A 13,262-nucleotide genomic window follows, 5' to 3' on the forward strand; every position below is an offset into this window, starting at 1 on the left:
ATCAATAGTCTACATTATAAAGCATAATTCGAGAGCACATCATCACAACTACAGCAATCACTAAGAAGAAAAGCAAATATTGACTAACTCAGCAATACAGAGACTTTCCAAATAAGTGGCATGAAAGAGTAGGCTCAGAGGAATCTTTATCATATCTCATCTCTAACATGAAAATCCTCACATTATTCTGTCAATAGTGGTTCTAAACAGGTTACTAAAGCAGAAATCTTCAGATGGCAGAGAGGAAACCGTGAGAAAGACCTGTATTACACTGATTCCTCTTGGCTGACACACTTTCTTTTTCTTCATGTCTCTAAAGAGTACCAGAATTACAAATATTCTTGGTTCTCTTTTCCTTCCATGAACTTCCTTAAAGTTAAATCTATGTCTTTTTATTCAATGCTAATTTATATACAACCCTCTTTCTCCAGTACTAGATCAGGCATGGTGGTATCTACATCTTATAAGTATCAAGAAATATCCATAAGGCAAGTGGTCCAGTGAAAACTGATTTTTGAGTTTGAATCAGGTTAATAATGGAATATCAACACCAACTACAAGACTTTGGTAATTTCTAGTGTCTTCTGTTGCACTAGAAGCATACTGTTTGAAGATGTCATTGATGTTCTTCCACAGGGTTGAATAATCCTCCTCCTCCTCCTCCTCCTCCTTCTAATTTAAATCCAAAAAGTTAACATATAGTGTAACAGTGGTTTCAGGAGTAAAATTTAGTGATTCATCACTCACATATAATAGCCAGTGAGGTTTGAATTCTTCTAAAGAAAGAAGAAAGGTAGTTTTCAACTTCATAACTCTTTACTACCTAGGATTTCCCTTACTCTTTCATTCTCAGAATGTTCATTGCCAAGTAGAACTGCTGTAGAAGTCTTTTCTAGGAGACTTTTTATGGTATTTTGAGAAGGCAAATGGTTGGAGTAAATGATTTTTTGGCTGAACAGTTTGAGTTTGTCAAATACATGAAAGGTAGCCTCTAAGGAAGTACAGAGGCAGGAGTGAGGAAGGAAATGAGGAGGAACTGAAAGAAAGTGCTTCTCATGGGAATAAGTTCTCCATTCAGTTGGATTCTTTGGGTCCTTATTGTCATTTATCCTCATTACATTTATGTCAACGTTATGCTACATTAGAAATTAATCACAATGGGTTAAAACAGTGAGAGCTACAATCATCAGGCTGAGTTCAAACTGGACTATAAAAAATAACTAAGCATTGTACTATAAGAAAAAATAAATTATTTTGGAAGGGGCTTTGAATACATACACAGCTTTTTTCTTCTATGCTTAATTAGTGCTTTTAGATCAAACTAAATTCAAAGTATCATTACTTTGCACAGGAGAAAATATCATTATGACACATTTAGTCACTTAGGTGGCATCTCCTACATTGTCCCAGGCACCGTGGTGAACACTGGAAATGCAGAAGTGAAAAATATGTAGCCCTTGCCCTCAAAGATCCCACTGTCTGATTCTGAACAATAAGGACTTAGTTATTTTTTACATATATTTATTTCCAATTTTGAATCTAAATAAAAATATAAAATTAGCTTCCAATTGAATAATTAATATTCAACTGAAGTCATTATCGTGATAAATTAATAAATTGAAAACCTCCAAAATTATCTCTAGCAATTACTATTTCTGAAAGGAAGAAACCCAAAACTTTTCCAACTGTGGGATTATTCCTCAAGTTACTATCCTTCGGAATGGATTTTTTCATAGTGTATCACATTGCACTGATTTGTTCAATGAAGGTACAAAATATAATTGTGAAGGAAAATAACACGGACGAGATGAAGTAATGAAATTGTCTCTGTATAATTAAAATTAACAACTAAATGGTTAAAACTAAGTCTGGGCTGACATTCTGACTTGACTCATACTTAGGCTGTTTTCTGTCTGCCTCAATTCTTGGAGGAGGTCAATTACGATGGCAGGTGTCAGCTCAGGTTTTCGTAGCTTTAAAGAATCTTAGGTTCTTGAAGCACTTCTGTTTTCCTGATTGTGGCATCATGGAGGCTGTAATGATTCAAATATTAATATTGGGCCTTCATGGATGTAATAACCCTGTTGACACCGAATCTCATTGCCGGCTGTGCCCTCAAATTAAAGTGGAATAGAATTCCAAGCCAGATGTTTGTATAAAACCCCTTGCCACAATTATGTCTATGTCTCAGGCAAAAAGTATTCTTTTGGCCCGCATTGCTGAGCTAACAGACTCCATTCTCCTTACCCCTTGCCTATGTTTCAGCACTGTCATGAGCCAGAATGTGTAGCTATTCAGAATTTTTTTCTATTTAGTGTGAATAGCTGTGCTTAAGCAGCATCTATTCACTAACTATTTATAAACAGTTCAATTCTCGTTCCCTCCTTATAGTCGAAGACCTCTATATGGAGAATTCCTGCCAAATACAAAAGTTTCCTTACGAGAGAGAGAAGGGAATTCAAAGCATAGATTCTTAAATCATGCATTTAAGTCAGCGTGGCACACATTTAACCAAACTACTGAGGGGCGTTATTTTCTATAATGACTAATCTTTCCCTTCTTTCCTGTTAGTAGGCACGAGTTGATTTTGATACTGTAATAATATTTTAAACAGGAATGTGGTTCTGTTGAGAAAAGGAAGGGAGAGGGAAATTTTAGTAGATATAGAAACAGGAACATAACTTGTAAAAACTAGAGATACACAAAATTCAGAATATGTGAAGCATTAGCTGGGGCTGATTTAAAGGATAGAAATTATGTCAGAATCACACAAATCCAGAACAATAAGGTGCTTCAATAATCAATAAGAGGGATCTAGTGGTGGAAAAAATGAACATAAGAAACGTATTGAAAAAAATTGGGAGCATGAAGAAAGAAACTGGCATTTCTTAATCTAGAGAAGAAATGGTTTGAGGAAAACAATAGAAATTTCATCATATGAAGAGTTATTTTATAGATGATGGGGCCCAGATGTTTCCCTGTCCCCTTAGCTAATATGCAGTTATGTGACAACAAAAATTTTAGGTTAATTATTGTGGTTATGCAGACTGAGAAACCTTGAAATTGTTTATCAAGAGATGTGTTATAGGAAGATTTAGTCAGCCATGCAAATTGACATGGGGCCAGGTACCCACAGGGCCTTATTAAAATTAACCTTCGAACAAGAGGCTGAGATTTTGATGGCCTCAAGCATCACCGTTAGTTATGTATACATACGTAAAGTAAACATTTTTTTAAAAAAGAAAGAAATTTGATATCTATTTAAGATTATTCAGGATCATTACTCTACTGGTATCTCAGAATGGCCATTTTTCTCATGCACGTTTTCTGTTTTGCAGTGTTTCAGTTGAATGTCTCCATAATCCCAGATATTTAGGAATGAATTCCCATTTGGTTTATCTAGGTAGAGCCAATGTCTAAGTGAAAGTACGAAAGAAGGTCACATTTAGATTAGTAAGACTTTTTAAAAAAATTTTAATGTTTATTTATTTTTGAGAGAGAGAGAGAGAGAGAGCATGAGCAGGGGAGGGATGGAGAGAGAGGGAGACACAGAATCCGAAGCAGGCTCCAGGCTCTGAGCTGTCAGCACAGACCCCAGCGTAGGGCACAAACCCACGAACCATAAGATCGTGACCTGAGCTGAAGCCAGACATTCAACCAACTGAGCCACTCAGGTGTCCCAGTAAGACTTTTTTAAGAATATGCAATCACTGAAATGTATAGGATAAACTCACTGTTACTTACAGTGAAAAACACTTTGGGCCCCTCATTATTTCATTTTGCCTAGAATGGTTCCTTTGTTATTAAAAGAAAAAAATTAAAACAATATAGCTATTCAGAAGAAACAATTCGGATAGAATAGATGATTTGAAGATGCTGATATGTTTAGCTAAAGGAGATGATGAATAGAATTCTTTTATCCCCTAACATTTACAAAGACATATAAAATTCAGAATCATGACATAGCATGTATAATCAGAGGCAAATGTTCTATGTGCCAATTATTTATATCAAAAGTAACATTAGAAAGAACCATTTTTGGCTTGATGGAATAAGTCCATTCAGACCTATTCCATCAATAACAACAGAAATCTCTAGACACACTGTTTAAAAACAAACAACTACCTGAGGATACCAATAACTAAACAAAAATAAATATGAGGCTTTTGGATAGATGACAAATTTGAAGCAGTCAATGTGGGGTTGAGTTTCCCTCTATTTTTCTTTTTTACCCATGACTAAAGCTCTAAAGAAATCATGTCCTTTTGGACAAAAGAAGAAGGAAACGGGACTCAGAACCCTGAGAACCAGAAGATAGAGGTGGATCCTTGAGGTCTGAGATCCTGCAACGGGGATATACTGATTCTGTACTGAGAACACAATTTACCTCATGAACCGGGCATGTGTGAGGCAGTCCTAAACCTTGTGTCATAAAAGCTTTGAGAAATAAGCTGAGATTTGAGCCACCCACACATGACTTGGAATGAACCTGATCTGTGAGCTCACGGATAGGCCCAAATTAACATAGTGAAGACTCAGAGAATGGAATTGAGATTTGAACTAATATAGTTCAGAGGAGAAGGGACAGAAATTACAGTCTGAACATAATCAGACTGATTAGTGACTAAAATAAAAATATCTACAATCTCTTGAGGATTATAACAAGACTCAAGAGTCTGCACAACATAACATTTGCAAGGTCCAGAATGCATTCCAACATTACCTGGCATGCAAAGAATAAGAAAGAAAAATGTGTCCAAATCCCAAAGAGGAAAAAATAAAAACACCCAAAGATGACTCAAAATCTAGAATTATCAGACAGAATTTCACAGCAGCTATAATAAGTATACTTCATGAGGTAAAAGGAAAAACACCCTTAAAATGAGTGAAAAGATAGACATGTTTAACACAAAAGTACAAACTATAAAAATAAGTGAAATGGAAATTTTAGAACTGAAAAATAAAATATCAGAAATAAAAAACTCACAGGATATACTCAATGCAGAATGGCAGAGAAATGAGGAAACTGAAGGTACATTGGTAAAAATGATCCTATCTGAAGAGCAGAGAAAGAAAATTTTAACCTAAACATAGACTCAAAGACCTGTGAGGCAATATCAAAATGTCGAATAAATATATTCGTGGAGGCCCTGAAGTAGCTCTGAGAAGAAAAAGATTGAGGCATAAAATGTATTTGAAGAGACAACAGTTGAAAATGTCCTAAATTTTGTGAAAGGTGTAAATTTACAAATTGAAAAAGCTTAAATAATTTCCAACATCATAAACTCAGAGAAAACCGTGACTACATGTATGTAATCAAGCTACTGAAAATCAAAGACAATGGAAAACTGTTAAAACAGCTAGAAAAAAATAGCATATTAAATACAGGGGAAAAACAATTCCAATGATCTTGGATTTGCCATCAGAGGTAAGATGACAGCAAAAAAAAAAAAAAAAAAAAATTAAATTGCAAACAAAAGGATAGTCAATCCATAGTTTGTTCCCATTAAAAATATACTTTAGGAAAAAAGCAAAATGAAAACATTCTGAGATAGTAGAAAATTAAATTAGTAGAAAAATAAAAACGAATGGCCACTAGATCTGTTCCATAAGAGATGCCAAAGGAAGTTCTTAAGGCTGAAGTGACATAATACTAGAGGAAAACTTGAATCTTCAGGAATCAAGAGGAACAACAAAAATGATATAGAGGGTGGGTAAATACAAAATATTAATTTTTAACCCCCTAGGTTCGTTAAAGAACATACGAATGACTGTATTTTAGTTTTTAAAATATAATTTATTGTCAAATTGGCTTCCATACGACACCCAGTGCTCATCCCAACAAGTGCCCTCCTCTATGCCCATCACCCATTTTCCCCTTTCCCCACCCCTCATCCACCCTCAGTTTGTTCTCTGTATTTAAGAGTCTCTTATGGTTTGCCTCCCTCCCTCTGTGTTTGTAACTTTTTCCCCCTTCCCCTCCCCCCATGGTCTTCTGTGAAGTTTCTCAAGATCCACATATGACTGAAAACATATGGTGTCTTTCTCTGAGTGACTTATTTCATTTAGCATAATACCCTCCAGTTCCATCCACATTGGTACAAATGGTCAGATTTCATTCTTTCTCATTGCCAAATAGTATTCCATTGTATATGTAAACCACAAAGTGAAAATTACAACATTTCCAGGTTAGATTTTCAGTTTGTGTAAATGTGGCCTATTTGGCAACAATAACATAAAGGTCAATGTGAAGGAAGGTAGGGGTTCCCAGATTTCAGAGTGTCTACAATTTATGTGAGTTTGTACAATATTGACTGTATAAGACTATAAAAGGTACTATGCATGCATATTTTAATCCTCGAAGCATCTCTCTCTGTCATACATACACACACACACACACACACACACACACACACACACACTAGAAGGAGATACAGTACAAAAGCCAATATTTAAATTAAACAAATATTTTTTAAAAAAATTGAAATAATTCAAAATAAAGAGGAGAGAACCCAGGAACAAAAACAGATGAAAAAACAAAACAAAACAAAACAAATAAATTGTAAACATATTTCAAACATCTCCTTAATTATACTAAATTTTATGGTCCCAATACTTCGATTACAAAACAAGGATGAACAGGTTGTAAGGACAAAGCAGGACTTTAGTATATGCTGTCCAAAAGAGACATATTGTAAATATAAAGACAATGACAGGTTGAAATTAAATGGACAGAAAATAGTATATCATGCAGACAAATGGCAAGCATAAGAAAACTCAGTATTTTAAGATCAGACAAAATAGACTTCAAAGAGTACTGAGAGAGATTAAAAGGACATTTCATAATCAAGAAGACAGAAAAATTATCAGTGGTTATGCATCTGAAAATAGAGGCTCAAAATATAACAAAAAATTAGAGGAAAAATGGAGAAACAGTCAATCGCACAATCATGGCAAAGAATATTAGCACTTATGTAATGAGGATTCTGACACCATTTTTATTAAGCCTCACCCCTTTCTTTTCCCCTTGTGCACCACACTTGGGCAAGCTGATAAGACAGCTTGGATATTCCCTCCCTTTGCCCCCGTGGGAGACTCAACTCACAGGAGGCCCTGCTCACCTGTAGAAACTCCCACCTCAGGTCCCAGGCCCTAAACACATGAAAAACCCAAACCACTCTCTTTTTCATGGTCTCTCGAAACATTTGGATTTGTTTGAGACACCTATCCTGACCCTGTCAGAGACCTCAATTATGTAATTAATAAACTGTTTATACATGTTTAGTGTATGTGTGGCACCATCAGTCACCATATCCAAAGCAAATTTTGGTTGGGGGAGAGGCCCATCTACCTCTGTGGGTGGCCATTACAACCCATCTTTCATCAACTAATCACAAGAAGCCTGAAAATCGGGTAATTTATTTCAACGACATCTTTCCTATTTTCTGCCATTGATTTCACTAAAATTAATAAAAGTTTGCCCTACAAAGACCCTATTAAGAAAATAAAAGGAAAAGTTATAGATTCAGAGGAAATATTTACAACACATTTATGAAAGAAAGGGCCTGTGTTTCTCTATGTATAAAGAATACTTACAGTCTAATTTTAAGAAGACAAGCAATTGCAAGAGAAAATGGGCAACATTTTGATACTGAACAACAACAACAAAATTATCAATAGGCAATAAGCACATGAAAAGATGTTCTGCATCGATAATCATCAAGGAAATGCAAATATCAATCACAATGAAATACTAGTAGACACCCACTAGGAAGCTAAAGTTAAATATCCTCACTGTGCTTATTATTGGTGGGAAAAGGAGGCAAACAGAATTTTTGTACTCTCTTGGTGGGAATATAACATGTCACAACTCCTTTGGAAAACACTTTGGCTGTTTCATAAAAAAAGTTTACCATGCACTCTACCATGCACTCTGCACTTCTCACCATTTGTCCCAGAGCACCAGAGATAAGAACATATGTCCACACAAAGTTCTGTCTTTGGATGTTCATAGCTGACTTGTTTGTAATAGCCCAAAGCTGGGAACAACCTTAATATCCATCAGCTGGTTAATGGATGAACAAATTCTGGTATATCTGTCCAAGGGAATACTACTTTGCAATAGAAAGGGAAAAAAAAATCTGTTGATATACATCACCCCTTCAAAATCATTATGTTACATTTAAAAAGATTGTTTTTAATGTTTATTTATTTTTGAGAGATCATATCCTGAGCCAAAGTCGGCTGCTCAACCGACTGAGCCACCCAGGCACCCCTGATTATGTTATATTTAAGAAGCCAAATGAAAATAAAAATGTATCTAATGTGTATTTTTAGCTATGGAAAGTCTTAGATCATAAAAATGAATCTATAGTGACAGAAAGCAGGTCAGAGTGGGAGAAAGAGATGGATCGGAAAGGGGGAAGTTTTGGGGAGTGATGGGAATATTCATTATCTTGATTGTTGTGATGGTTTTGTGGTTGGATACACATGCCAAAATCCATCAAATGGTGCCTTTTATATATGTGCAACGTATTGTAGCTTACATGCCTCAACAACATACTGTATTTTAAAAAGTGATGTTTGATGAAATAATGGATTATTAAGCTTCGGGTTTGATTGTGCATTAACAAAGGTAGGAATACCAATTGAGTAATATTTGGGTTAAAGTAAATTACTAAAGTGATGCACAGAATCAATGATTATTATTTTTTTCAATATATGAAGTTTATTGTCAAATTGGTTTCCATAAAACACCCAGTGCTCATCCCAAAAGGTGCCCTCCTCAATACCCATCACCCACCCTCCCCTCCCTCCCACCCCCCATCAACCCTCAGTTTGTTCTCAGTTTTTAACAGTCTCTTATGCTTTGGCTCTCTTCCACTCTAACCTCTTTTTTTTTCTTCCCCTCCCCCATGGGTTCCTGTTAAGTTTCTCAGGATCCACATAAGAGTGAAAACATATGGTGTCTGTCTTTCTCTGTATGGCTTATTTCACTTAGCATAACACTCTCCAGTTCCATCCATGTTGCTCCAAAGGGCCATATTTCATTCTTTCTCATTGCCACATAGTACTCCATTGTGTATATAAACCACAATTTCTTTATCCATTCATCAGTTGATGGACATTTAGGCTCTTTCCATAATTTGGCTATTGTTGAGAGTGCTGCTATAAACATTAGGGTACAAGTGCCCCTATGCACCAGTACTCCTGTATCCCTTGGGTAAATTCCTAGCAGTGCTATTGCTGGGTCATAGGGTAGGTCTATTTTTAATTTTTTGAGGAACCTCCCCCCTTTTTCCAGAGTGGCTGCACCAATTTGCATTCCCACCAACAGTGCAAGGGGGTTCCTGTTTCTCCACATCCTCTCCAGCATCTATAGTCTCCTGATTTTTTCATTTTGGCCACTCTGACTGGCATGAGGTGATATCTGAGTGTGGTTTTGATTTGTATTTCCCTGATGAGGAGCGACGTTGAGCATCTTTTCATGTGCCTGTTGGCCATCCGGATGTCTTCTTTAGAGAAGTGTCTATTCATGTTTTCTGCCCATTTCTTCACTGGGTTATTTGTTTCTCGGGTGTGGAGTTTGGTGAGCTCTTTATAGATTTTAGATACTAGCCCTTTGTCCGATATGTCATTTGCAAATATCTTTTCCCATTCCGTTGGTTGCCTTTTAGTTTTGTTGGTTGTTTCCTTTGCTGTGCAGAAGCTTTTTATCTTCATAAGGTCCCAGTAGTTCATTTTTGCTTTTAATTCCCTTGCCTTTGGGGATGTGTCAAGTAAGAAATTGCTACGGCTGAGGTCAGAGAGGTTTTTTCCTGTTTTCTCCTCTAGGGTTTTGATGGTTTCCTGTCTCACATTCAGGTCCTTTATCCATTTTGAATTTATTTTTGTGAATGGTGTGAGAAGGTGGTCTAGTTTCAATCTTCTGCATGTTGCTGTCCAGTTCTCCCAGCACCATTTGTTAAAGAGACTGTCTTTTTTCCATTGGATGTTCTTTCCTGCTTTGTCAAAGATTAGTTGGCCATACGTTTGTGGGTCTAGTTCTGGGGTTTCTATTCTATTCCATTGGTCTACGTGTCTGTTTTTGTGCCAATACCATGCTGTCTTGATGATTACAGCTTTGTAGTAGAGGCTAAAGTCTGGGATTGTGATGCCTCCTGCTTTGGTCTTCTTCTTCAATATTACTTTGGCTATTCGGGACCTTTTGTGGTTCCATATGAATTTTAGGATTGTTTGTTCTAGTTTCGAGAAGAATGCTGGTGCAATTTTGATTGGGATTGCATTGAATGTGTAGATAGCTTTGGGTAGTATTGACATTTTGACAATATTTATTCTTCCAATCCAATCCAATAAAAAAATGGAATGTTTTTCCATTTCTTTATATCTTCTTCAATTTCCTTCATAAAGTTTCTATAGTTTTTAGCATACAGATCTTTTACATCTTTGGTTAGATTTATTCCTAGGTATTTTATGCTTCTTGGTGCAATTGTGAATGGGATCAGTTTCTTTATTTGTCTTTCTGTTGCTTCATTATTAGTGTATAAGAATGCAACTGATTTCTGTATATTGATTTTGTATCCTGCAACTTTGCTAAATTCATGTATCAGTTCTAGCAGACTTCTGGTGGAGTCTATAGGATTTTCCATGTATAATATCATGTCATCTGCAAAAAGTGAAAGCTTAACTTCATCTTTGCCAATTTTGATGCCTTTGATTTCCTTTTGTTGTCTGATTGCTGATGCTAGCACTTCCAACACTATGTTAAACAACAGCGGTGAGAGTGGACATCCCTGTCGTGTTCCTGATCTCAGGGAAAAAGCTCTCAGTTTTTCCCCATTGAGGATGATATTCACTGTGGGCTTTTCGTAAATGGCTTTTATGATCTTTAAGGATGTTCCTTCTATCCCGACTTTCTTGAGGGTTTTTATTAAGAAACGTTGCTGGATTTTGTCAAAGGCCTCTTCTGCATCGATTGACAGGATCATATAGTTCTTATCTTTTCTTTTATTAATGTGATGTATCACGTTGATTGATTTGCGAATGTTGAACCAGCCCTGCATCCCAGGAATGAATCCCACTTGGTCATGGTGAATACTTCTTTTTATATGCTGTTGAATTCGATTTGCTAGTATCTTATTGAGAATTTTTGCATCCATATTCATCAGGGATATTGGCCTGTAGTTCTCTTTTTTTACTGGGTCTCTGTCTGGTTTAGGAATCACAGTAATACTGGCTTCATAGAATGAGTCTGGAAGTTTTCCTTCCCTTTCTATTTTTTGGAATAGCTTGAGAAGGATAGGTAGTATCTCTGCTTTAAACGTCTGGTAGAACTCCCCTGGGAAGCCATCTGGTCCTGGACTCTTATTTGTTGGGAGATTTTTGATGACTGATTCAATTTCTTCGCTGGTTATGGGTCTGTTCAAGCTTTCTATTTCCTCCTGATTGAGTTTTGGAAGCGTGTGGGTGTTTAGGAATTTGTCCATTTCTTCCAGGTTGTCCAGTTTGTTGGCATATAATTTTTCATAGCATTTCCTGATAATTGCTTGTCTCTCTGAGGGATTGGTTGTAATAATTCCATTTTCATTCATGATTTTATCTATTTGGGTCATCTCCCTTTTCTTTTGAGAAGCCTGGCTAGAGGTTTGTCAATTTTGTTTATTTTTTCAAAAAACCAACTCTTGGTTTCGTTGATCTGCTCTACAGTTTTTTTAGATTCTATATTGTTTATTTCTGCTCTGATCTTTATTATTTCTCTTCTTCTGCTGGGTTTAGGCTGCCTTTGCTGTTCTGCTTCTATTTCCTTTAGGTGTGCTGTTAGATTTTGTATTGGGGATTTTTCCTGTTTCTTGAGATAGGCCTGGATTGCAATGTATTTTCCTCTCAGGACTGCCTTCGCTGCATCCCAAAGCATTTGGATTGTTGTATTTTCATTTTCGTTTGTTTCCATATATTTTTAAATTTCTTCTCTAATTGCCTGGTTGACCCACTCATTCGTTAGTAGGGTGTTCTTTAACCTCCATGCTTTTGGAGGTTTTCCAGACTTTTTCCTGTGGTTGATTTCAAGCTTCATAGCATTGTGGTCTGAAAGTATGCATGGTATGATTTCAATTCTTGTATACTTATGAAGGCTGTTTTGTGACCCAGTATGTGATCTATCTTGGAGAATGTTCCATGTGCACTCGAGAAGAAAGTATATTCTGTTGCTTTGGGATGCAGAGTTCTAAATATATCTGTCAAGTCCATCTGATCCAATGTATCATTCAGGGCCCTTGTTTCTTTATTGACCATGTGTCTAGATGATCTATCCATTTCTGTAAGTGGGGTGTTAAAGTCCCCTGCAATTACCACATTCTTATCAATAAGGTTGCTTATGTTTGTGAGTAATTGTTTTATATATTTGGGGTCTCCTGTATTTGGCACATAGACATTTATAATTGTTAGCTCTTCCTGAAAGATAGACCGTGTGATTATTATATAATGCCATTCTTCATCTCTTGTTACAGCCTTTAATTTAAAGTCTAGTTTGTCTGATATAAGTGTGGCTACTCCAGCTTTCTTTTGACTTCCAGTGGCATGATTAATAGTTCTCCATCCCCTCACTCTCAATCTGAAGGTGTCCTCAGGTCTAAAATGAGTCTCTTGTAGACAGGAAATAGATGGGTCTTGTTTTTTTATCCATTCTGATACACTATGTCTTTTGGTTGGCCCATTTAGTCTATTTACATTCAGTGTTATTATAGAAAGATATGGGTTTAGAGTCATTGTGATGTCCGTGGGTTTCATGCTTGTAACGATGTCTCTGGTACTTTGTCTCACAGGATTCCCCTTATGATCTCTTGTAGGGCTTGTTTAGTGGTGACGAATTCCTTCAGTTTTTGTTTGTTTGGGAAGACCTTTATCTCTCTTTCTATTCTAAATGACAGACTTGCTGGATAAAGGATTCTCGGCTGCATATTTTTTCCGTTCAACACATTGAAGATCTCCTGACATTCCTTTCTGGCCTGCCAAGTTTCAGTAGAGGGATCGGTCATGAGTCTTATAGGTCTCCCTTTATATGTTAGAGCACGTTTATCTCTATCTGCTTTCAGAATTTTCTCTTTATCCTTGTATTTTGCCAGTTTCACGATGATATATAGTGCAGAAGATCCATTCAAGTTACGTCTGAAGGGAGTTCTCTGTGCCTCTTGGATTTCAATGACTTTTCCTTCCCCAGATCAGGGAAGTTCTCAGCTATGATTTCTTCAAGTACACCTTCAGCA

The sequence above is a fragment of the Lynx rufus genome, unplaced genomic scaffold, assembly GCF_022079265.1.
Source record: "Lynx rufus isolate CCGP_SWC_20201006 ecotype Redwood Valley unplaced genomic scaffold, mLynRuf1.p SCAF_2, whole genome shotgun sequence".
Classification (NCBI taxonomy): Eukaryota; Metazoa; Chordata; class Mammalia; order Carnivora; family Felidae; genus Lynx; species Lynx rufus.